The sequence below is a fragment of the Monodelphis domestica genome, chromosome 2 (assembly GCF_027887165.1).
Source record: "Monodelphis domestica isolate mMonDom1 chromosome 2, mMonDom1.pri, whole genome shotgun sequence".
NCBI lineage: Eukaryota > Metazoa > Chordata > Mammalia > Didelphimorphia > Didelphidae > Monodelphis > Monodelphis domestica.
This window is the reverse complement of record NC_077228.1, coordinates 160,959,663-160,983,469: the sequence shown is the minus strand read 5'-3', so window position 1 is coordinate 160,983,469 and position 23,807 is coordinate 160,959,663. Positions and strand designations below refer to the sequence as shown.

General features: G+C 36.7%; 1 pseudogene; it reads left to right on the top strand.

Annotated features, from left to right (window-relative positions):
* The first annotated feature begins 369 nt into the window (after positions 1-369).
* LOC100618540 (disks large-associated protein 4-like) overlaps positions 370-23,807 on the top strand; it is a 59,633-nt pseudogene continuing 36,195 nt past the window's right edge.

The window sequence follows — 23,807 nt, the reverse complement described above, 5'->3', positions numbered from 1 at the left end:
TCTCTATAATATTCCACATGTAACCTGTCTAAGAGATTAGGTAAGCCTGGCTAATTAAGACTCACTCACCACCATCTCCCTGGACGAAAGCTATTGTGGAGGTGGTATGGAAAACAATTAACCCTGTTCAAGTTCAAACAGCTTGTCTGAGCTGTAAGATCCCTTTTTTCCCTCTCCGGAGCCATTAATTAAAGATTCTATCCCTCCCCCTCCAATTCCTTACCATTGTCATGATTTCCCTTCACTCTTGGAGCCAGTCATCACTCTCTACACTTCCCTAAGGAGTTACATAAATGCAAATTCTCAAAGAATATTACCGGGAGAGGGTACACTGGGCCACAGGGGATACTAACATCTGTTTCCGTAGAGATGCACCTTTTGCTCCAACATCACAGCCCACCACCGAATGCAAAGAGCATTCTTGAGAGAAACTGGCAGGAAACCTGGAGGCTTAAGTCTTCTAAAATCCCAATGAAAATAGATGAGCTGAGTTTACATTTGTCAAGGTGAGGGAAATGATGCATTTCTGAATGAGAAAATGCGTAAATGTTGTAGGTAAAAATAAGAAATCTCCAAGGAGTTCCTGGATATGCATGTGTTTATGGTTTACTTTCTCATCCTAGATGCTGGAGGCTTATAATTATCCACATCAGTAGAGCTTGTAGATTTCACTCACTGCTTCCTTGCAGACAGGGGTGCTGGCTGTTTTTTATATTTACATAGCATTCAGAGAAGATGAAACATTTTTTCATGGGGAGATTATGTCTATAAAATATGATCAGAGTGTTCCCTAGCTGAAATTCACCAAGACTCCTATGAAGGTTCTTGGAGGTAAGAAGGTACTACCTAGACTCCCAGATTCAAGGGCTGTGATTGATTGGGGGGGGGGGGGGAATTGGAGGGAGAGAGAAGGGCAAAGAACCTTTGGATTGGGGATATCTGTATGTTTCTGTGGAGACCTTTGATTTCACCAGCATGGAGCCCACTTGCAACAAGCAGATTTTCAGCTCCTTTTAATTGTAATCTTAGGGAGGAGACTGGGACACTTGCTTTCCCATGGTCATGCAAATTCAGATGTATTAGCACCAGGAGTTGAAGGCAAGTTTCATGGCTTAGAAGCTAATCCTCTATTCATTGAACACTGCCACCTCTTGGGTAGAAGTTTTCTGGAGTAAATAAGCAAAGGTTTACAGTTATTTGCCATAGGAAGATAGTGTTGCAATATTGAGAGCGTCCCCAGTTTCTGGACACTTTGAGGCTACATCATGCCCTTTCAATCTCTCTCTCATTTAAACGATCCAACAACTGTAGCAGGCAGGACAAGTGTTATTGTTGTACCTATTTTATAGATAAGAAAACTGAGGTTAAAATTGGTTAAGTTGCTTTCTTTTTGTTTGTTTGTTTTTTTAACCCTTACTTTCTTAGAGTAACAACTCTTAAGATGAAAGGGAAGGGACTAGGCAAATGGGAGTTAAGTGACTTGCCTAAGGTCACACAGCTAGATAGTGGTTAAGTCAGATTTGAACCTCAGCCCCCCTGTCTCTTGACCTGGCACTCTATCCACTGTGCCCACCTAGCTAACTTATTAGTCATTTTCCCAAGGGCAAACTAATTAGTTGTTAATTTAGGACTTTTTTTTTCCCTAACACAGGACTCTTCCCACCATAGCACAATGTTTTTCAATGAAAAGGCAGAAAAAAAACTAAGTTTATGGCAGGGGCTAGGAACTTTTCACTGCAGGTGCCTGTATGACATACTTTTGATGTGTGAAGGACAGGGGTAAATCCAATGTAACAGCATTACAATAGTGCCTGACAAGAAAGATACTGTGGGTAGTGGGTATAGTGCTAGACTTGGAGCCAGGAAATCCTGACATCACATTTTACCTTTGACACTTAAAAGCTGTGTAACCAGAACCTCTCTCAGTCTTACCTTCCTCACCTGTAAAATGGGTATAATAATACCACAGTACAGGTACTATATACTTCACAGGTATTGTTGTGGGACTCAAAGGAGAAAATATATGTACAGTTCTATATAATATCAGTTTTCATTGTTGTTGTTGCCAAAAGGCAGGGTAGAGACTGGAAGCAGAAATCAGGACATGAACCATCTTTAGTAAAAACATCAGAGATCATTCCCTGGTGGAGCTTCTGAGATGAAACAAAGAGTCACAGAGTTTTAGAAATAGAAAGGACCTCAGATCAAGTCCATACTCCAAAAATAATTCATTCTCTAAAAATAATCTCTTCTACAGGGTTATCACATACAAAGAGATCCCTGCTGGCTGTAAATTGACTGAGAAAACTACAGATTTGCGTTTTCTATCTCATATTGTATTTTTGTTCATTTTGTTAAACATATTCCTATTATGCTTTAATCTGTTTCTGGATGTACTGGGGAGCTTTACAAGCCATTCACAGTCCAGAGTTCTACAACTTACCTGATGGGTGGTTATCCAGAAGATTTGCAATAAGGAAGAACATTCTATCTCCCAAAGTAACCCATTTCACCTTTAGATAGCTCTTATGTCAAGGAGGCTTTTCCTATGACACAAAGAATCTCTGCAATGATCAACCAATGCCTTGTCTCAGGGGAGGGAGGGAGAGAGAGAGAGAGAGAGAGAGAGAGAGAGAGAGAGAGAGAGAGAGAGAGAGAGAGAGAGAGAGAGAGAGAGAGAGAGAGAGAGAGAGAGAGAGAGGTTTTTATATATATAAAACCATAAAGCCAATTAGATTCCAAAAGGATCCTTGAGAAATAGCCATGAAGAATTGTTGCCCAATGGAAGAAGACATCTTTGGGCATGTGTACCCTTACCTAAGAAGAAGCTCAGTGCTTCTATCTTCTCTCTCTCTCCACTGATTCTCAAGATTATGGGCACGTCATCTATTATTGGGCAAACCATGATGCATTACTTTAAGTTCAGTGCCCCACAGGGAAGGCTTTGCTGAATATATTAAGACTTGGTTTCAGAAACCTTGTAATTTATTGACTGATTCCTTCGATCAAGTCCATTCAAGTGGTTTAATAGGTTTCTCATGTAGCTAAATGACTTTTACCATTGCCCCATTGATTATTACTAGTTGTAATTCTTTATACCACTTCATAATCATTAATTAGCTAATCTTCACAGTATTCCTATGAGGTAGGTTAGAATTATTCCCATTTTACAAAGGGTTTAATCAATAGATAGATCTATCAGAAGGCCAAAGCATAGAGAAAAATTTGCAATTTTGCCAAATCTCCAAGTTGAAGGAGATGTCAGATATCATCTAATCCAACCCACAGCTGGCCTAGACATTGGTCATAGAACAAATTATATGACCAAAGAAATATGGTCATTTCTCAAATCAACTAATTGCAGGAAGAGTTTGGAAATGGAACCTAGGAGTCTTGTGAAGCCCTTCTTTGTGTGTATGTGTGTGTGTGAGAGACAGACAGACAGACAGACAGAGACAGAGGCAGAGAGACAGAGAGATTGAGACCAAGGTTGAGAGAGAGAGAGAGAGAGAGAGAGAGAGAGAGAGAGAGAGAGAGAGAGAGAGTTAGAGAGAGAGAGAGTTAGAGAGAGAGAGAGTTAGAGAGAGAGAGAAGAGAGAGAGAGAGAGAGAGAGAGAGAGAGAGAGAGAGAGAGAGAGAGAGAGAGAGAGAGAGAGAGAGAGAGAGAGAGAGCTTCAATATAGGTTTGTTGTTAAGTATGGGGCTATTTTTCCAGAAGTCTACCTTTGTCCTTCCTCATAGGGTAGTCCATTTCTTTATAGCAAACACTCTCTCAGAATGAAGTAAAAATCAGCTTAACTTTATTAAAATACAAAACCCATTATAAAGGAACCAAAAGCAAATAAGTTTTTAGAGGCAATGAAGCTGGTTCACCAGATACCATTGAGGCAGAGGAGGGAAGGAAAGTGGAAAAGGGATAAATTCACCCAATCCCAATGCAGCAGCAAATTATGAATAATAAAGTAACTCCTTAAGAAGGCCAGCTAGACAAAGTCTCCAACTATTGGAGTTTATTTTCAATTTGCAGTAGCAGCACCCTAGCCTTGTATTTGCCTGGCTGCTGCAGTCGGCAAGTTTCTACATATCCCCACACCCGCTATCCTTCTTCTCCATGGGGTACTAAAGTCCCTGGCATGCCCCCAGTGGTCTGGTCCAGCTTATTCCTATTATCTCTCCTTCCACCTGAGAAAAAATAAATTTCTTCTCAGCCCCACTGTAGATATGGGGCTATACTTGGTCCCAAGCTTTGTCCTTTCTTCCCATTGCTTATTCCTACCTGTTCCTTTCCCTAAATATATTCTGAAATATACCTAGTGTGAAAAAAAATCTGATCTATATAATAAAATAAATTCTCATTTGAAAATGAGAACAATGGACTCAGTAATGGATTAAATCAATTCTATCTTTTAAGTTCTTTAAAATCCTCCCTGCCTCACATTAGCATCTTTTTGCAGCAGGAGGCATTACCTAGTATATTGTATGTAATTAAATGATTTTGCAGGAATGAGGGGACCCAAAAGCCTACAAGTAATCAGGAGGCATCCTAATTAGTTCTGGACCCAGGATTATAGAGTGAGGTAAATGGCTCCATACATAGCACCCAAATAGACAGATTCTAAAACACAATGGGAGTACACTGTGGCAAAAAAAAAAAGCCATTCTTTTTTATTATCTAAAAAAAAAAATCATATGCCATCATACAGAGCTCTAAGCCTAGAAAAGATTATGGGGGCCAAACTAGAGTTGGAATATTCTAAACATTAGTTTAGAAAGCAAAAATATCATTGGTATTTTTGGTAGAGTTGGTAGATTTCTTTCATACATATATCTAATTAGTTTAGCCTAGTTTATTATTTATGATTTCGTATTCTCCTTTCCCTTGTAAATAAGTGTCTTTGTTTAAACAAGGTGACATATGTGACACAGGGAAGAGAAATATGTCCCAGAGCCAAGCACTCATATTCAAGGAATGATAGAAGGAAGGACAGAAGTTAGTTAAGGATTAGGGCCAGCAACCTCTAAACCCATGAAACCAAGAAGGCTCACAGATCGGGAAGGTCAAGGTGGTTTGGGGATACAGATCCTAGACAGAAGATGAATAAAAGTTGAATAGAAGTTCTTAGGCTGGAGGTCATGAATTTATTTTTAAAATAGATACAGGGGCAGAGTCAAGATGGTGGAGAAGATTTACGGATTCATCTGAATTCTACTAAATTACCCTCCAAAAAAGTCACTAGATGACACCTCAAAATGAATTCTGGAGCAGCATAACCCCAGAAAAGAGAAGATGAAGTCATTTTAAGCCCAAAACAACTTAGAAGGTCAGCACAAGGGATCTACAACACCAGGGTGAAAAGAGGGTGCAAAGGAGGGCCTCAGAGAAGACCCTACAAATGCCACAGGCTCTTGAAGCAATAGCACAGATGCTAAAGAGGGGATTGGACAACTTCCCTGAGGAGATTACAGGGGTCCCTTTACTGGCTTTGTGCTCAAGATTCTTGTCCTATTGCCAATATGTAGATCCAGGTCATAGTACTGGGGCACAGTCACACAGTGAGGAAGAGCACCAGCAAATACCAGCACTTGCAGCCACCAGGGAGCAGGGGAACTTGGTCACAGTTTTGAGGGGTAAAAGAGTGTTTGGGGTTACTCACAGCCCAGAGAACAGGCCTGGAGGGTATTAAATACACCTCTCCTTATATCATACCACCTTGGAAGAACAGAAAGCAGTTAGATCCCCAGAAGTAGCTCTGAAAGCAGTTGCACAAAGAACCTGAGGTTTGGAACAGTGTTCCCTTCATCACAGTTAGAGCCCAACTTTAATGGGTTTTTTAAACTAAAAGAAAAGTAAAAGGCAGGAAAATGAGGAAACAATTAAAAATAAGAAACTCTACATAGAAAGTTATTTTGGTGCCAGGGTAGACTCAAACTCAATAGAAGTCAATACTGCTACATCCAATGCTTCCAAAAAAAAATTAATTGCTCTCAGGTCCAAAAAGAATTAATGGAAGAGCTCAAAAAGTATTTTTAAAATGAAATAAGAGGTAACAGAAAAACTGAGGAAAGAAATGAGAATGATATAGGAAAATCATGGAAAAGATCCAACAGCTTGGTAAAGGAGGCACAAAAAATGCTAAAGAAATTAATATCTTAAAAAATGGAATAGGCTAATTAGTAAAAGAAGCACAAAAATCCAGAGGGAATATGGAAAAGCTAGGATATAAATGCATTGTTGGAGGGGTTGTGAACTGATGCAATCATTCAGAGAGCAATGTGAAGCTATATCCAAAGAGTTATAAAAGGAAAATAAAACAGTACATACCCTTTGACCCAGCAATATCATTTCTAGTTTTGTATCCCAAAAAATGTAAAAACAAAAAGGAAAAGTACTTATATGTACAAAAATATTTAAAGTGGCCCTTTTTAGGGGGGCAAAGATGTGAGAAGATAACCATCAATTGTGGAATGTCTGAGTAAGTTATACTATATGATTGTAATGGAATACTATTGTGCTATAAGAAATGACAAGTAGGAGGAGCTCAGAAAAAACTGGAAAGACTTATATGAACTGAAGCAGAATAAAATAAGCAGAACCAGAAAAACATTGTACAGTGACAGGAATACTATACAATGAACAATTGTGAATAACAGTTATTATCAGCAATACAATTATCCAAAACTGTCCCAAAAGACTCCTGATTAAAAAAAAAAAAAGTCATCTGCTTTCAGAGAAAAAGAACTTAAAATCTATATACAGACCAAAACAAACTTTTTTCACTTTCTTTATTTTTTTCTATTTGACTTTCCACAAAAGGATTAATATGGGGAAATGTTTTATATGTTTGCACACATAAAATCAATATGAGATTGTTTAACATCTCAATGGGATGTGGGGGTCAAGGGAAAGAAAGGAGGAAGAGAATTCAAGAGTCTTTGAAAAATATTTTTAAATGATTTTACATGTGACGGGGGAATAAAATAAAATTTAATACAATAAATATTGGTTGAGTGAAAATACAATAAAATAGATATGGCCCAGAAATTTGAGGTTCTGGGTTCAAATGTGACCTTAGACACTTCCTAACTGTGTGACTCTGGGCAGGTCACTTAACCCCAATTGCCTAGCCCTTACCACTCTTCTGCCTTGGTATCAATACTTAGTATTGATTCTAAGACAGAAGATAAGAGTGGGTTTTTTTAAAACATAGATAGATGGATAGATTATTCTACTTCGATATCATTGGTTTTCTTTGAAATACTATTTTTTCATTTTAAAACATTATCCTGAAAGGGAGTCCACATGCCTGTCATGAAACACACACACACAAAAAAAGGTTAAATTATCTAGTCTAGAAGATTAAAAAGGGGAAAAAAAACAGTAGAAAAAAAGAGCTAGGTACTCTGGACCAGACTCAAGAAAATACTGGAAACTCCAAACAGCTGATCTAGCTATTAGATTCAGAGGGAAGTTAGGCAGCACAGTGGATATAGTGCAGGCCTGGACTGGCAGAGAGACTGATCTTCCTAAGTTCAAATCTGACCTTAGACACTTTCTAGTTATGTGACCCTGGGCAAGTCATTTCAGTCTGCTTGCTTCATTTTCTTCATTTGTCAAATAAGCTGGAGAAGGAAATGGTATCTTTGCCAAGAAAACCCCAAATGGGGTCATGAAGAGTTGGACAAAACTGAAAAATTAATGAACAAAAAAAAATGTTGTTCCACAGATATTTTTTAAGACTCAGGGCAGAATCACTTATAGCCATAGCTATAATGTTTTAGTTTTAGTATATAGGTTGTTGTTTTTTTACTTTTGGTGAAAATTACCTACAGATATTACTCATAGGAGGCTCCTCCCCAGGGCAATGCAGTCAGTTCCAAAGACAGACTCATTCAATGCCAGTTGGCATAGTAGAAATTCACTAGAGAATAAGGAAATTTCCAAAATTAAATGTCCTCCCCAGTGCTCTTAGTACACTAATATTTGTGACCAATATTAATCAAAGTATTTATAGAAATTAACATAATCCTTGTGTAGTACCTCCCCAATGACATGAAGTACCTGGCAATATTTTGGGAAATTTTTCATTTCTCTGCTTTGCTGCCCCAAACCAGAATTGTGGAATTTCAATAAGAAAGCCAGGGATTGCATGCAAAGGGTATAGTCATCCACTACCCTTACAAGTGCACAGATTCACAAGGCTCAAAAAGATTAAATGATTTATTTAGCACTTAAAAGAAATAGGACCCATCAGAGACCATAGACAAAAACAAGAAGTATTAGAGAGCAACCATCCCCACAAGACTGTAGTGCTCTATCAAAAGAGCCCTAGTAGTTGCTCATTCCTATCAGTGCTTCCTTTCATGGCCCCTCTGGTTGCTTATGCAGCATGGCTTTTCCTGTAGCTCTCATTTCTAGCTACTCTTAGTATAGATCCTTGCCATGGGCCCCCCTTTGCTTATACACACTAAAGCTTCTCTCCTTCAATTTATTTTCAGCCTCCAGCAAATGATGGTTATTCCCAAGGGAGAAAAACTCTTTCTCTAGCATCTCTTCCAGTCTGTGTAACAGATATAAAATGTAGCTCTGTTTCTAAATCTTCTCTTACATTGTGTCTCCATAGCCCCTGATCTGGTACATTTTAATTCCCCTTGGGCAATGGAATAAGATTATTCATCTAACAGTGACCAGAGGTAGTCTTTAAAGAGAAGAATTAATTAATCCCTCTGACTAGCCCTCATTCTCATATGGACAGAGTCACTCTTTTCCAAACCGTTCTTTCAGGGAGGATTCTCTTTCTCTAGTGAATGCCCTCAGCCCCACCTCCACAGAGGTAAGGACTTCCTTGAACCTGCTATGGCAATGGAATTATAGAAGGAAAAGTAGTCCCAGTTAGCTGTAGCTAAGTAACTATCCCAAAAATATTCTCCTTAGGAAACCTTCTTTGTCCTAAAAGACTACTAACTCACCTTCCTTTTCCCATAGGAGTTCAAGACAGTCTGAACTGATTTAATCATTTTGCTGCTTTTGGGAAGTTATAATAATACTTATTAATAAAATATCTTTAGTTCAGCTCTAGACTTTCCACTAATTATTCCAGTAAATTAAAAAAAGAAAATTGCCTTCCTTCTCTGTGTCCTGAAGTGACCATTGTAGTCTAATAGGCCATATTTAGATCCTAACAGGTCACTTTTACATTCTTCAAGGATACACATACACAACACAAATGCTATTTTAGAGAAAATAGTTTGTTTATAAGAAAGTCATAGAAAAAAATTCAGAAAGTGAATGGATATTGTTTTAAAGTGCAGAAAGACAAAGCATGAAAACCAGAGTATAGTAAGAGAAAGAAAGGAATAGGCGTTTAACCATTTATAGTTCTTGCTAAAAGGGGCAGCTATCGTTTCTTCCAAACATTTCTCTCCTGGGCAGCGTAGCAACAGTAGCAGTAAAGCCACAGAAGCAGTGATCCCCTCCAGTGCAGAGGCTGCTCTCTCATTCCCTCTCATTCTTTTCCCCGTTTTGCAGTAGTCATCTAATCATTAATCCTCTGTACACTTGCACAATCCTCCTCTCTTGTGATATTTCAACTCCCCCATCCATTAGAATGAAAGAAGAAAGAAACTATCTTTTTAGCAATATCTGCATAGCTTCCAAGAGGTCAAGTGAGGAGCACACCAGAAATATCTTCCTGCTAGCAGACACTGTCTCCAGTGAACCATTACATTAAAATTACCCAGGGCCACTTCCAAAAATATCTAGGGGAAGAAGAAGGCTTGCACAACCCCTGGCACTAACACACCCTGGGGAGGAAAAGCTCTCCATGCAAAGTCATATGCCATAAAACACAAATACTTAAATACATTGTAGACCTGAATGAGCTCCCTTTTCCCGGAATTTCTTCACTCCACACCCTACCCATCCCAAGTTTAAGTTACTGGTCTACAAAGGACAAAATAACTAGGGGAATCACAAAATCTCTGGGGGCTGAGCCAGAAAGTCTCTCAACTCTGCTCTCCCAACCCACAGCCTTTTGAAACTTGAGTCCTACTCTATAGTTCTGAAGTCAATCAATAAGAATATTAATCCCACAGTTGCCTAACATAAAAGGTTTAAGATAAAGGGAAATTAGACAACGGTATGTTGTACTGAAGGTAGAGCTAAGAAATGCTAAGAAAGATGACCAGATGATAAAGGAGAAATTTCTGTAACTTTTTTTTTAACTCTTACCTTCTGTCTTAGAATTGATACTAAGAATTGATTTTCAGGTATAAGAGAGGTAAGGAGTATGCAGTTGGGGTGAAGTGACTTGCCCAAGGTCAGACAACTAGGAAGTACTTGAGGTTAGGTTTGAATCCAAGACTTCCCATCTCCAAACCTGGCCTGGCTCTCTATACATTGAGCCATCTAGTTGCCCCTTCCTGTAGCTTTCTTGATAGTGTTACTTCTCTTTTGTTAAGGGGAAAAAAAACGATTGAGATTTGTCAAAGACACAAATACTAATAATCTGTAGTTTAGGCTGCAGGTTGCCTGGGCTTTTAGGGATTCTTCCTGTAAGGAAATAGGTTCCCCCAGAGAATAAATAATGATTCCAAAGCTTCAAGCCATTTGGGGCAATATAGTCCATAATGTCATTCAGACTGAATCTGTCTGGGCACTTGCCAACATGGCTTCCGGGATAGTGAACAAAGTCAAGAATGTTGTAGATGGGGGTACAAAATCAGCATACTTGATACTTTTGCTTTATCATCATCATCATCATCATCTCCCATGCCCTAAGTATGTGTTCTCCAAGGCATTGTGGACCTGCTTCTTTTCTTTCTTTATACCCAGCCAGTCAATAGACTTTTTGTGTTCCAGGTACTATGATAACCACTGGAGATACAAAAAGAGGCAAATGACAGTTCCTGCCCTCAAGTAGCTCACACCCAAATGTTCTGTTCCCATGGTCTCACTTTCTATTCACATGAGTTCAATTATTTTCTTACTTCAGAGGTGTCAAACACACTGCCACTACCACAAGACTCCAGAATGGCATCCATACAAGATTAAAATGTAATTGGAAAATATTTAATAAAATAAATTAAAATGCAATAGAACAGAGATAGCATGAATTTTAAAACCAAGTCAATAGGCAGACCACAGGGATCCTAATGTATGGATTAGTAGCCAGGTGCCAAACATGGCATCAGAAAGACTCATCTTCCTGAGTTCAAATCTGGCCTCAGAAACTTATTAGCTACATAACACTGGGCAAGTCACTTAATTCTATTTTTCTCGGTTCCTCCTCCATAAAATGAGAAAATGACAAACCACTTTAGTATCACTTCCAGGAAAACATTGGTTCACAAAGAGTCAGACAAAACTAAAATAAATGGCCAACAACAACTTCTATTTGAGTTTAACAATACCGACCTAGACAATCATTCCATATCTATGTAGCCTGAAGTTTCCCAAAAAAACTCCAGTTCTGCACTATGGAGAGTTTACTGGAAATCTCTACTCCATTATTCAAGAGGCATTTCAATTCAATCCAATTCAATCCACTAATCTCTCTGTCTCTTAAAATGTGCCTCCTCCAAACATCATTGTGTAATGAGACTTTGATACATGCCCAGATCACCTATCATGGAGGCAGCCACATGAGAGATGCCAGAGTGAAGGTCTTATTCATTTGTAGCATGGACCCCATGTACTAAACTGGATAGAACGAATGGCCACCATCTTAGGCCCTATAATCTTGAGAAATGGGTAGGGGATTTTTGATCTTGTCCTATTTGTCTTTGTCAATTCTGGGCATAAGGAATGGAGTTGCTGAACACAGAAGCTACAGCTATGGTTAGTGATCTTGGTGCCAGATTCCCAGCAAGAATATTGCTGCTAAGCCAACAGAGAAATTGTGAAAAATTTGGGCATCTGATCTCTAACCCAGAAGAGCATTGAACTTGCAACTTGGTGGGACTAATGCCATAGTAACTGAAATATATTGTGAACTTAATCTCCTCCCCAAAGGCTAAGGAGGTATAGAGGTGATTATACCCTTAGTCATTGGAGAAATGTTTGTATTTTTTCTCTAGTCATACCTTTGAAGTAAATACTGCTATTCAGTCATTTCCGTGATATCTGACTCTTCATGACTTTATTTGGGGTTTTCTCAGCAAAAACACTGTGGTGGTTTATCCTTTCCTTTTCTAGTTCATTTTACAGATGAAGAAACTGAGGCAAATAGGCTTAAGCAACTTACCCAGGGTCATGCAGCTAGGAAGTGTCTGAGGCTATATTTGAACAAATCTTCCTGATTCCAAACCCAGGGCTCTATTCAGTATGCTACCTAGCTGCCTTTTGAAATAAATAATCCTTTGTAAAAACTAATATTAAAGTCAAATGGTTAAATAGAACTTGAACCTCTAAAATTGAAGGATCACAATAGTTAGGGGCTTGATATAAATATTCTACAAAAATCTTACTATAACAATCTTCATACTATAGAGTTAATTCTACATTCCTGAGGGGTTGTGGCATTGAAACAAATGTTCCTCTAGGTATGACCATGATAGAAAGACTTGGTTTGGAAAGAGTATGGTTCTGGCAACAAATTGTATCTACTGTTTAGGGACTAATATAGCTAAATACGACATGAGACATGTATATTAACTGAGAAACATATGGGTTAAGTTGATCAATTAAGTGATGATAGGAACATAGAGAAACGGGCATAATATCACATTGCTAGAGCATCTGTAAATTATTTATTAGAAAATAAGATGGATATATACATTACGAGCTATGAAGTTATTTATTGACCTAGGAATCCCATTACTAAGATTAATCCCTAAGGGCATTATTGAGAGGGTAAAAAGTTTTTGTAAGAACTGAAATAATATTTCTACACAAACATATATTTTATAAAGTTTATTGGAAAGGGTAGAAAACTATTCTTCTAAGTAACCTGACCACATGGTGCCTAGCCTGCATGTCTCTTCTCTCCTTCCCCTCTCACCTGCCTGCTCTGTTCTTTTCTCAGTTCTCCCTCAATTCTTTCTCGATTCTCCCCCTCAGAAGCCCCAAACTTTGACCTTTATTGATGTACAAAACATTGACCAACGCAAAACCTGATGCAACTGTGGTATGCCAAGAATGTTTTATAGACAGGTAAAGCTCCTCAGGAGGGGGAGGGGATAAACTTCCTTGACACAATAACCCCTGTGATCCTTTGGGAGACCTATCTCCCCAATTGATCATTTAAATATAACTATCTTATAACTCTAAATACCTTCTAGCTAAAAGTACATACAATATTGCATTTTTCTAAGAGGGAGTTACAATAGTTATAGATGAGAATAAAATAAAAAAAAAACCTGATTGAGAGACGCATTGACAAAATGCCAATTAGGGGGCAGTCCCTTATGGCATAAGAGTTTAGATTCAGAATAAGTATGTTCAACCCCTTCAATTCAGTTCATTATATTCCAAAGTTCAATCTGGATCTTTTGATGCAGTGTGTGACTTCTTCAGGAATCTTTACAGAACCTTCTCCAAAAGAATCGACTTTCTTGATTTGAGGGTGTTGGCAACCTTAGGAAATTTTTATGGAGGCAAAGAAGAGCAAGGCACTGATTCAGTAGGGAACAGTGAGAGCAAAGCAGCCACATGCAAAACTTCAAAGAAAACAGAAATGGTCTTAAGCTCTGGAAGAGCTCAAAATGGAAATTAAAAATTAAATAAGAGAGGTGGAAGAAAAATGGGAAAAAGAAAATAACAGCTTAAAAAGCAAAATTGGGTAAGGTGGAAAACAAGGCACAAAAATCCAATAAAGAATTTCTTAAAAAACAGAATTGAGTTACTGGAAAAAGAGGTTTAAAAATCCAATAAAGAAAAGAGTTCCATGAAAAGTAGAATAGAGCAAGTAGAAAAGGAAGATCAAATTGTCATAAAAGAAAATTGGTCTTTAAAAATTAGATTTGGGCAAATAGAAGCTAATGAGTTCAGGAGACATCAAAAAACAATAAAACAAAATCAAAAGAAAGAAAAATGGAAGAAAATATGAAATATCTCATTGAAAAAAATTGAACTTAAAAATAGATCCTAGAAAGATAATCTAAGAATTATTGGACTACCTAAAAGTCATGATTAAAAAAAAGTCTAGACATCATATTACAAGAAATTATCAAAGAAAACTGTCCTGATATTCTTGAACAAGAGGGTAAAAAAAGAAATTTTAAAAATCCATAGGTCACTTCCTGCAATAAATCCCCACATGACAACTCCCAGGAATCTTATAGCCAAGCTCAATAGCTCCCAAGCCAAGGAGAAAATACTGAAAACAACCAGAAAGAAACAATTCAAACATCATGGAGCCCCTTTCAGAATTGCATAAATTATGGATCTTTGGGGTATTAAATCCTATATTACCCTATAAAGAAGTAGAAAATGAATAAGAAATGGGGTGATAGGGAGGAGAATAATATAAGAGAGAAGAGGAGTTGGGGTGATTAAAAGATTCGATAGAAGGGGCAATTGGGTAGCTCAGTGGATTGAGAGCCAGGCCCAGAGACAGGAGGTCCTGGGTTCAAATCCGGCCTCAGACACTTCCTATCTGTGACCCTAGGCAAGTCACTTGACTTCCATTGCCTGGCCCTTACCACTCTTCTGCCTTGGAAACAATACAGAGTATTGATTTTAAGACAAAAGGTAAGTGTTTAAAAAAAGACTTCTCTATAGAGAAGTAGAAGGGGAATAATAAGAATGGTGGTAGGAAGAGGAGTAATATAAGGGATGGGGAATGGAGAGAGTGATTAAAAGCAAAACACTTGTGTTCTAGGATAGAATGAAAGGAAAATGTGCAGGATTAAAGGGAAAACAAGATGGAGAGGAATACATAGATGTAATCATAACTATAAATGTAAGTGAGATGAATTCACTCATAAAATGGAAGCAGATAGCAAAGTGGCTTAAAAAATAGAATCCTACAATGTGTTGTTTACAAGAAATACATATAAGGCAGGTGGATACACACAAAGTAAAGGTAAGAAGATGGAGCAAAATCTATTGGACTTCAACTGAGATTTTTTAAAAGCAGGAGTAGCAATCATAATCTCAGACAAAATTAAAGCAAAAATAGATCCGATTAAAAATTTAAAAAGATTGAAAAGATATTTATATCTTGATAAAAGGCAGTATAGACAATGAAATACTATCAGTACTTAACATATCTGCATCAAATGAAATAACCTCCAGATTTTTAAAGGAGAAACTAAAGGAACTTAATGAGGGAATAAGTAGCAAAAATATACTAATGGGGAACCTCAACCTTCCCCTATCAGAATTAGATGAATCCAACCAAAGAATAAACAGGAAAGAAGTAAATAAAATGAATGAAATTTTAGAAAAGTTAGATTTAATAAATATCTGGAGAGAATTGAATTGGGATATAAAGGATTATGACTACTTTCAACAGCATATGGTAAATACACAAGAATGACCATGTACTGGGGCATAAAAACTTCACAACCAAATGCGAAAAGCAGAAATAATAAATACAACTTTTTCAGATCATAATGCAATAAAACTCTAATCAATAAAAGTTCATGGAGAGGAAAATTAAAAATTAATTGGAAACAAAATAATCTGATTCTTCAGAATGGGTGGGTAAAAGAACAAATCATAGAAATAATCACTGGCATCATTAAAGAGAATGAAAATGAGGAGGCAACATATCAAAATTTATGGGATACAGACTAAGTAGTGTTTAGGGGGAAATTTATATCCCTGAATGCCTTTATCAATAAAGTAGAGAAAAAGAAGATCAATAAATTAATCATGAAACTACTAAGACTAGAAAAAGAACAAATTTAAAATTCCCAATTAAAGACAATTCAAAATCCTAAAAATCAAAGAAGAAATTTTAAAAATTGAAAGTAAAAGAACTATTGAACTAATAAATAAGATTAGAAGTTTGTTCTATTAAAAAATTAAATAGAGCACTAATTAATTTGATTCAAGAAAGGAAAGAAAAGAATCAAATTGTCAGTATCAAAAATGAAAAGGGTGATTTCACCTCCAACAAAGAGGAAATTAAGGCCATCTTTAGGAGCTATTTTGTCCAACTATATGGCAACAAATTTTATAATCTAGGTGAAATGGATAAATATTTACAAAAAATAAATTGTCTAGATTTAAAAAGTGGAACTGGAATAGGTAAATTAGAAAAAAAATTAGAAAAAAAAATAGAAAAAGTGGAATAGGTAAATAATTCCATCTCAGAAAAAAAAAATTGAACAAACCATAAATGAACTCCCTAAGAAAAATTTCCCAGAGCCAGATGGATTCACAAGGGAATTCTATTCAGCATTTAAAGAACAGACACAGAAAAAGCCTTGAACAAAAATACAACACCTATTCCTATTAAAAACACTAGAAAACATAGTAATAAAATGACCTTTCCTTAAAATAAGTATTATCTATCTAAAATCATGAGCAAGTATCATCTGCAATGAAGATAAGTTATATGCCTTCCAAAAAGATGAGGAGTGAAACAAGGATGCCCTTTATCACCACTATTATTTAACATAAGAAACCAATAAGAAGGTTCAACGGCTGAGAGGGTGACGCAGCAAAGCACTGTGGAGTGCTTAGGGCATTTTGGAGCACAAAAGACAACATGGCCGTCCAGTGCAGCTGAGGAAGTCTCCAGGTATAACGATTTTTTGTGCCAATGGAACCAGGCTTCTAACGCCGAGAGAGTGGGACTGTCTCTGTGCTTCAACTTTTCCACTTAAATCTCCTTCATGCACAAGTGTTTTTGTGCACACTCATCTACATCACAGATGAAAGCGCACAAAGACAATCGTCATCCTCAGTTACCGAGAGACTACTACTATATTTAACATTGTACTAGAAATGTTAGCTTTAGCAATGAGAGAAGAAAAAGAAAATGAAGAAGTTAAAGTAGGCAAAGAGGAAAATAAACTATTACTCTTTGCAGATGATATGGTTGTATACTTAGAGAATCTGAGAGAATCAACTTAAAAACTAGTCAAAATAATTAATTTTAGCAAAGTTATAGGATTCAAAATATACCCACATAAATCATTAGCATTTCTATATATTTCCAACTAAATCCAGCAGCAAGAGTTAGAAAAAGAAATTCCACTTAAAACCTCTCTAGACAGGGGGCAGCTGGGTAGCTCAGTGGATTGAGAGCCAGCCCTGGAGATGGGAGGTCCTAGGTTCAAATCTGGCCTCGGACACTTCCCAGTTGTGTGACCCTGGGCAAGTCACTTGACCCCCATTGCCTAGCCCTTGCCGCTCTTCTGCCTTGGAGCCAATACGCAGTATTGACTCCAAGACGGAAGGTAAGGGTTTTTTATAAAAAAAAAAAATCTCTCTAGACAATATAAAATATTTGGAAATCTATTTGACAAGATGAATACAGGAATTATATGAATAATTACAAAACACTTTTCACACAAATAAAATTAGATATAAGCAATTGGGAAAACATTAATTGCTCATGATTAGGCCAAACTAATATAATAAAAATGATAGTCCTAACTAAATTAATTTACTTATGTAGTGACATACCAACCAAAATATCAAAAAACTATTTTATATAACTAGAAAAAATAACAACAAAATTCATCTGGAAGAACAAAAGATCAAGAATATCAAGGGAACAAATAAAAAAAAAGAAGGATGATACCAGACCTTAAACTGTACTCTAAATCAGTAATCATCAAAACAATCTGATACTGGCTAAGAAATATAAGGGTGGATCAGTGGAATAGAGATGGGGTAAATGACCTCAGAAATCTAGTATTTGATAAACCCAAAGATCCTAGCTTTGAGGATAAGACCTAAATATTTGACAAAAAAACTTCTGGGAAAAAATGGAGAACAGTAGTGGCAAAAATTAGGTTTAGATCAACATCTTTTGCCCTACACCAAGATAAGGTCAAAATGTATATATAATTTAAACATAAAAGCTGATATTATAAATAAATTAGGGGAACATAGAATAGTTTGCCTGTCAGATCTATGGAGGAGGGGAGAATTTTTGGCAAACAAGAAAAAGAGAACATTATAAGACATAAAATGAAAATTTTTGTTTACATTAAATTAAAAAGGTTTTCTACAAAGTCAATGAAACTAAGATTAGAATGGAAACAACAAACTGTGGGGAGGGACTGAGAGAACTCTGATAAAAATATCATTTCTCAAATATATAATTCTCAAAGAATTCAATCACATTTTTTAAGAATATGTCATTCTCCAGTTGACATATTATCACAGGATATTAATAGGCAGTTTTCAGATGAAGAAATCAAAGCTTTCAATAATCATTTGGGAAAATGTTCTAAATCACTCTTGATTAGAGAAATGCAAATTAAAATAACTGTGAGGTACCCCCCTCATATTTAATCAGATTGGCTAATATGACAATAAATGAAAATGATAAATGTTGGAGGGGATGTGGCAAAACTGAGACATTAATGCATTGCTGGTGGAGCTGTGAACTGATCCAACCATTCTGGAGGGCAATTTGGAATTATTCCCAAAGAGCTATAAAATAATGCATACCCTTTGAATCCAGTAATAACATAACTATATCAGTTGGGGAATGACTGAACATGTTATCCTGGTTCTGTTTATTTCACTCTGTATCAATTCATGTAGGTCTTTCCAGTTCTTTTTTAAATCATCCTGTTTATCATTCCTTATAGCAAAATAGTATTCGATTGCCATCATATACTACGATTTGTTCAGCCATTCCCCAATTGATGGACATCCCCTTAATTTCACTTTTTTTTTGCCACCACAAAAAAGCTGCTATAAATATTTTTGTTTGACTAGGTCCTTTCCTCTTTTTTAAAATCTCTCCAGGATATAGATCTTGTAGTGGTATGACAAACATAAGAGAAAGCCAGAGAAATGTTTGGAACCAAGATATAGAGTGTGTTGTTTGTGGAACAACCATGAGTCCAGTGATACTGAAACAAAGAAAAAACAGCAAGGCGTAAAGTGATAAGGGTCTTTTTAAGAGAATAGTTGTTGACTGTCTGCCCTTTGATCCAGCCATAGCACTGCTGGGTTTGTACCCCAAAAAGATAATAAGGAAAAAGACTTGTACAAGAATATTCATAGCTGCACTCTTTGTGGTGGCCAAAAATTGGAAAATGAGGGGATGCCCATCAATTGGGGAATGGCTGAACAAATTGTGGTATATGTTGGTGATGGAATACTATTGTGCTAAAAGGAATAATAAAGTGGAAGAATTCCATGGAGACTGGAACAACCTCCAGGAAGTGATGCAGAGCGAGAGGAGCAGAACCAGGAAAACATTATACACAGAGACTGATGCACTGTGGTACAATCGAAGGTAATGGACTTCTCCATTAGTGGCAATGCAATGTCCCTAAACAATCTGCAGGGATCTAGGAGAAAAACACTGTCCACAAGCAGAGGACAAACTGTGGGAGTAAAAACACTGAGGAAAAGCAACTGCTTGACTACAGGGGTGGAGGCGATATGACTGAGGAAAGACTCTAAATGAACACTAATCCAAATACTAACAACATGGAAATGGGTTTGAATCAAGAACACATGTGATACCCAGTGGAATCATGTGTCAGCTATGGGAGAGATGGGGGGGAGGAAAAGAAAATGATCTTTGTCTCTAATGAATAATGCTTGGAAATGATCAAATAAAATATTGTTTAAAAAAAAAGAACAGTTGTTACCTTCTCAATAAAGCTTTCTCTGATCTATACCCTATCCCTCTGCAGATTGCCTTTTATTTACATGTGTATGTATACATAGAATATGAGCTCATTGAGGAACATGGAATAATTGATAGAGTCAAAAATACATGGATTCAATTCCTGCCTCTCATAGATACTTGCTATATGACTGGATAAATCACTTAACTTCTTAATGCTATACAGGCATCTCTAAAAGCATAAATTGCAAAATAGTTATATTGTTCTGATTCCAAAGAGGGAGTTTCCTTCCTAGGGAGCCCCCACTCCAAGGAAATTACAAGTATGAACCAAAAAAAGATAGCAAAAATTGTAACCATACCTTTTACTTAGCACAATTAAGCTGCCATACAATAGGTGTTTAATAAATGTGTTGATTGTTCCATTGGCATCTAGCCAGGTTCACATCAATGAGCAAATTGTCTGGATTTTAAGAAGCATCACAGATAATGATTCATTCCACAGTAATTTGGCTATTCATATATCATATAATAAACCTTTCCAACTTCTAAGTTCCCATTATATAATTGTCAGTAAATTGAAATTTACCTAACCTTAAGATCATGGAAATTAAAGCTGGAAGGGACTTTAAAGATCATCTCCTCTTATCTCCTCTGAATTTTGCAGATGAGAAAACTGAGGCTCTAAGAAGTAAAGTGATAATCACACAACTAGTAAATAGTAATAAGTATAGTATTATATTAATAATAAGTAGTAATAAAATAACTAGTCGATAGAGCAAAGAGTTGAATCCAGGTTCTCTGACTCAAAATCCAGTGTTCTTTTCACTATACAGTATTGTTCTTATTTTATTTGAACCCATTCAAATGTCTGTCATAATCAGAATCCTCCTTCCCAATAGAAACAACTGAGTTAATCCTTTCTGCTCCTGAGTTTCCCTCATGTAGCATGAAGTTAGAAACTTCTGTTAGAGATTTACTGATCCATTTTTTACATAACCAAGGGCTGTCATGACTACTCGAAGTGATTATGAAGACAAAACTTATGGAACAGATAATGAATTCATTGTCTCCTCCATTAAAATATAAGAACCTTGAGGATAGAAACATTTCACTTTTTTTTTTCCTTTGTATCCTTTGTGCTCAGTATAGTACCTGTCACATAATAGATAGTTAATAAATGCTTACTGCTTGACTCCTAAGGGACCATAGGAAAATCTCATCACTGGGACAGATGAATAAACTCAGATTCCAGAATGATTGTTGATTTTCCCAGTCTGCTTACTCATCCTAAAACCAACATCCAGAAATAGGCTGTAAGGATGCTGTCAAACATTACTGCTAGCTTGCAGGCTGTCTAGAGAATCGTGAGTCATTGACTAATACCTTACTTGTTGGCATTCTCCCAAAGAGAATTTTTAAGACACAAAATAAAGTTGTAAATCCTACCACCAACTAACTTGATGGGATAATAATTAAGTGGATTGTATTTCTTGTCCAAAATGCCATTGTAAAACCCCAGACCAACCTTTTGCCTACCAAAAGAATTAAAAAGGAGCAAAATCATCTTGGTGATTCTGGATGCATTGTGTCCATATTTTTCTAGCTGCTAAAAATTAGCTTGATGAAACCAAAAGTATCTAGGTTATGATTATAGCCAGTGGAGAATGAAAGAGAATGGAATTTCCAGTGCTTAGTATAACCCTCGGCACAAAGTAAATGCTTAATAAATGTTCATTAACTGAGTAATCTCTTAAAATCAGACTGGTACACAGACTTCCTCAAGCCCCACTGAATATTTCTCTGTTAATGTTTGTCCAAGTTCAATATCTAATAGTTGCAGATTATTATGATTATTTTTCTTGTCATTGTTCCTAATAACAACAATAACAAAATATAGCTTTGTTTGGTTTGTAAAACACTTTACATATAATCACATTTTTTACAACAACCCTGTGAAGTTGGTACTATTACTATCTCCATTTGACAGATTAACAAAATGAGGCAGAAAGAGATTTAGTGACTTGCCTCAGGTTACCCAGCTAGTAAGTATCTGAGATAAGAATCCAAAATAAGGTCTTTCTGACTCTAAGATTCTTGTCACTGAACCACGTTGGTATCTCAATTATTTAAGACTGTTCTAGATCATTTAATTTTTAGACTGTATAAACCATGAACTCACTTGATATGTATCTTATATGGTATAATTTCACTTTACTATACCTCTCTTACTAGCATCTTTTATTTTAATGTCACTCATAATATAGCATTACTTGTCATGTAAAGCATACTTAAACAGCTTGGAACTGTATGCACATTATCTTTGGCAAATTTCTTATTTCCATGGGTAATTTCATGTCTTGCAATGCTCAGTAAACAAAAGCTCAAATCCATTCTTTACCTCAAAACTTGAAGAAGAAAATACACTCCAAATCATAACAACAAATAATTGAAAGTTCAAAATAATGGACAAAGTTGCCAAAAAAAAATTGCCATGATGCAAGAAAAATCTTCCTAACAATTAGAGCCATCCAAAGGTGAAATAGGTTGTCTTAACAGGTAGTAGCCTTTCCCCTACTGGAGGTGAAACTAGATGACAAATATAATGCAAAAAGGATTCTAATTTAGAGATAAATTGGATAATCTCTGAGATTCCGTGATCACAATCCAAGGAACTAAAATAAATTGTCTGTTTACTGCTACACCAGAAAAGAAGAAAAAACATCCTAGTGGCCAAAAGAGAGATACCCCTGTTGCCCAGAGCCTGGCTATTCTAATTAAATAGCTTGCAAACTCCCAACCTTATAGACCTGAATTTTGATGGGTTGGAAATTTAGTTGAAAGCTAATTAGAGAGAAACCTTTAATAATGTCATTTCTCATTTCTTATCTGGTCCATGTACAATCCTACCTGTTCTGCAGAACAAACTGGCACTGACTGATAACACAGGGCAGGAATTCATCCTCTATTTCATGCAACCTGAGAGTTAGAAGGAAGGTCAAGTGTAGCCCCTCTAGGCAGAACAGTACCTAATCCATTCACTCCAGACTTCCAACCATCTGGTAGCAACATTATGCCTCTCTTTTTATTCTACTACATATATCCATAGAAAGAGTCTTCACAGTGTAGTATAGGGCTGTGCCAGGAAGCCTTGGATTCAAGTGCCACCATCTGACACATATTGGCCATGTGATTTGGGGCAAGACACTTAACAGCTGAGTTATCCAAGGAGCTTTCTAAAATTGTAAATTGCAGAACAGGTGGTAATCTGCATTCACAGAGGGAGTTACTTTACTAAAAAATCCTTACCCAATGAAATCACATGTAGAATACTATCTTATCTCCTATATTCATGGAAACATGAAAACTTAAGGAGTTTGGAAGAGAACCTAGAGGTCATCCAATCTAAACCTAGCTCCTCAAGAATCTCCTTTACCTTACTCCTGGCAAGTGTTCTCCTCATCTGGAAGTTTAGTAAGAAGGAATCCACTATCTCTGAGAGCAGACCATTCAGCTTCTGGACAGCTCCAATTAGTTTTTCCTCAAATCAATCAGAAATCTGCCTCTTTTCAGTTTATGCTAATAACTCCTACTCGCACCATCCCTGAACTTTATTTATGCTACTCTCTTTCCTAGAATACCCTCACTTCCCTATCAGCTAAATTCTTACTGCCTATTCCAACCTCCAAGATCCAGTTCAAGTCCTACTTGAAACACTTTCAAGATAGGATGAATTTATATGTGAGCAATCAATCAACAAGTGTATCCAGTATAGGCTAGGCATTGAACCAGGTGTTGGAAACAAGTACAAAGAAAAGAACAATCTCTTCTCACAATGATCTTACAACCTCATGTGGGAGGCTAGAAGTACATATAAGAATTAATAACATAGATGTAAAGTAAATGCATGCATGCATACATACATACAAAGTAGTTAAATACAAAATAATTTTGAAGGGAAGGCAATAGTAGTTGGGGTTTGAGGCATGGATTAGGAAAGACTTCATGGAGAAGACCATGCCTGGGCTCCAGTTTTAAAGGAAGAAAAGAGCACTATCAAGAGGACATAAGGAGAGGGCATTCTAAGCACAA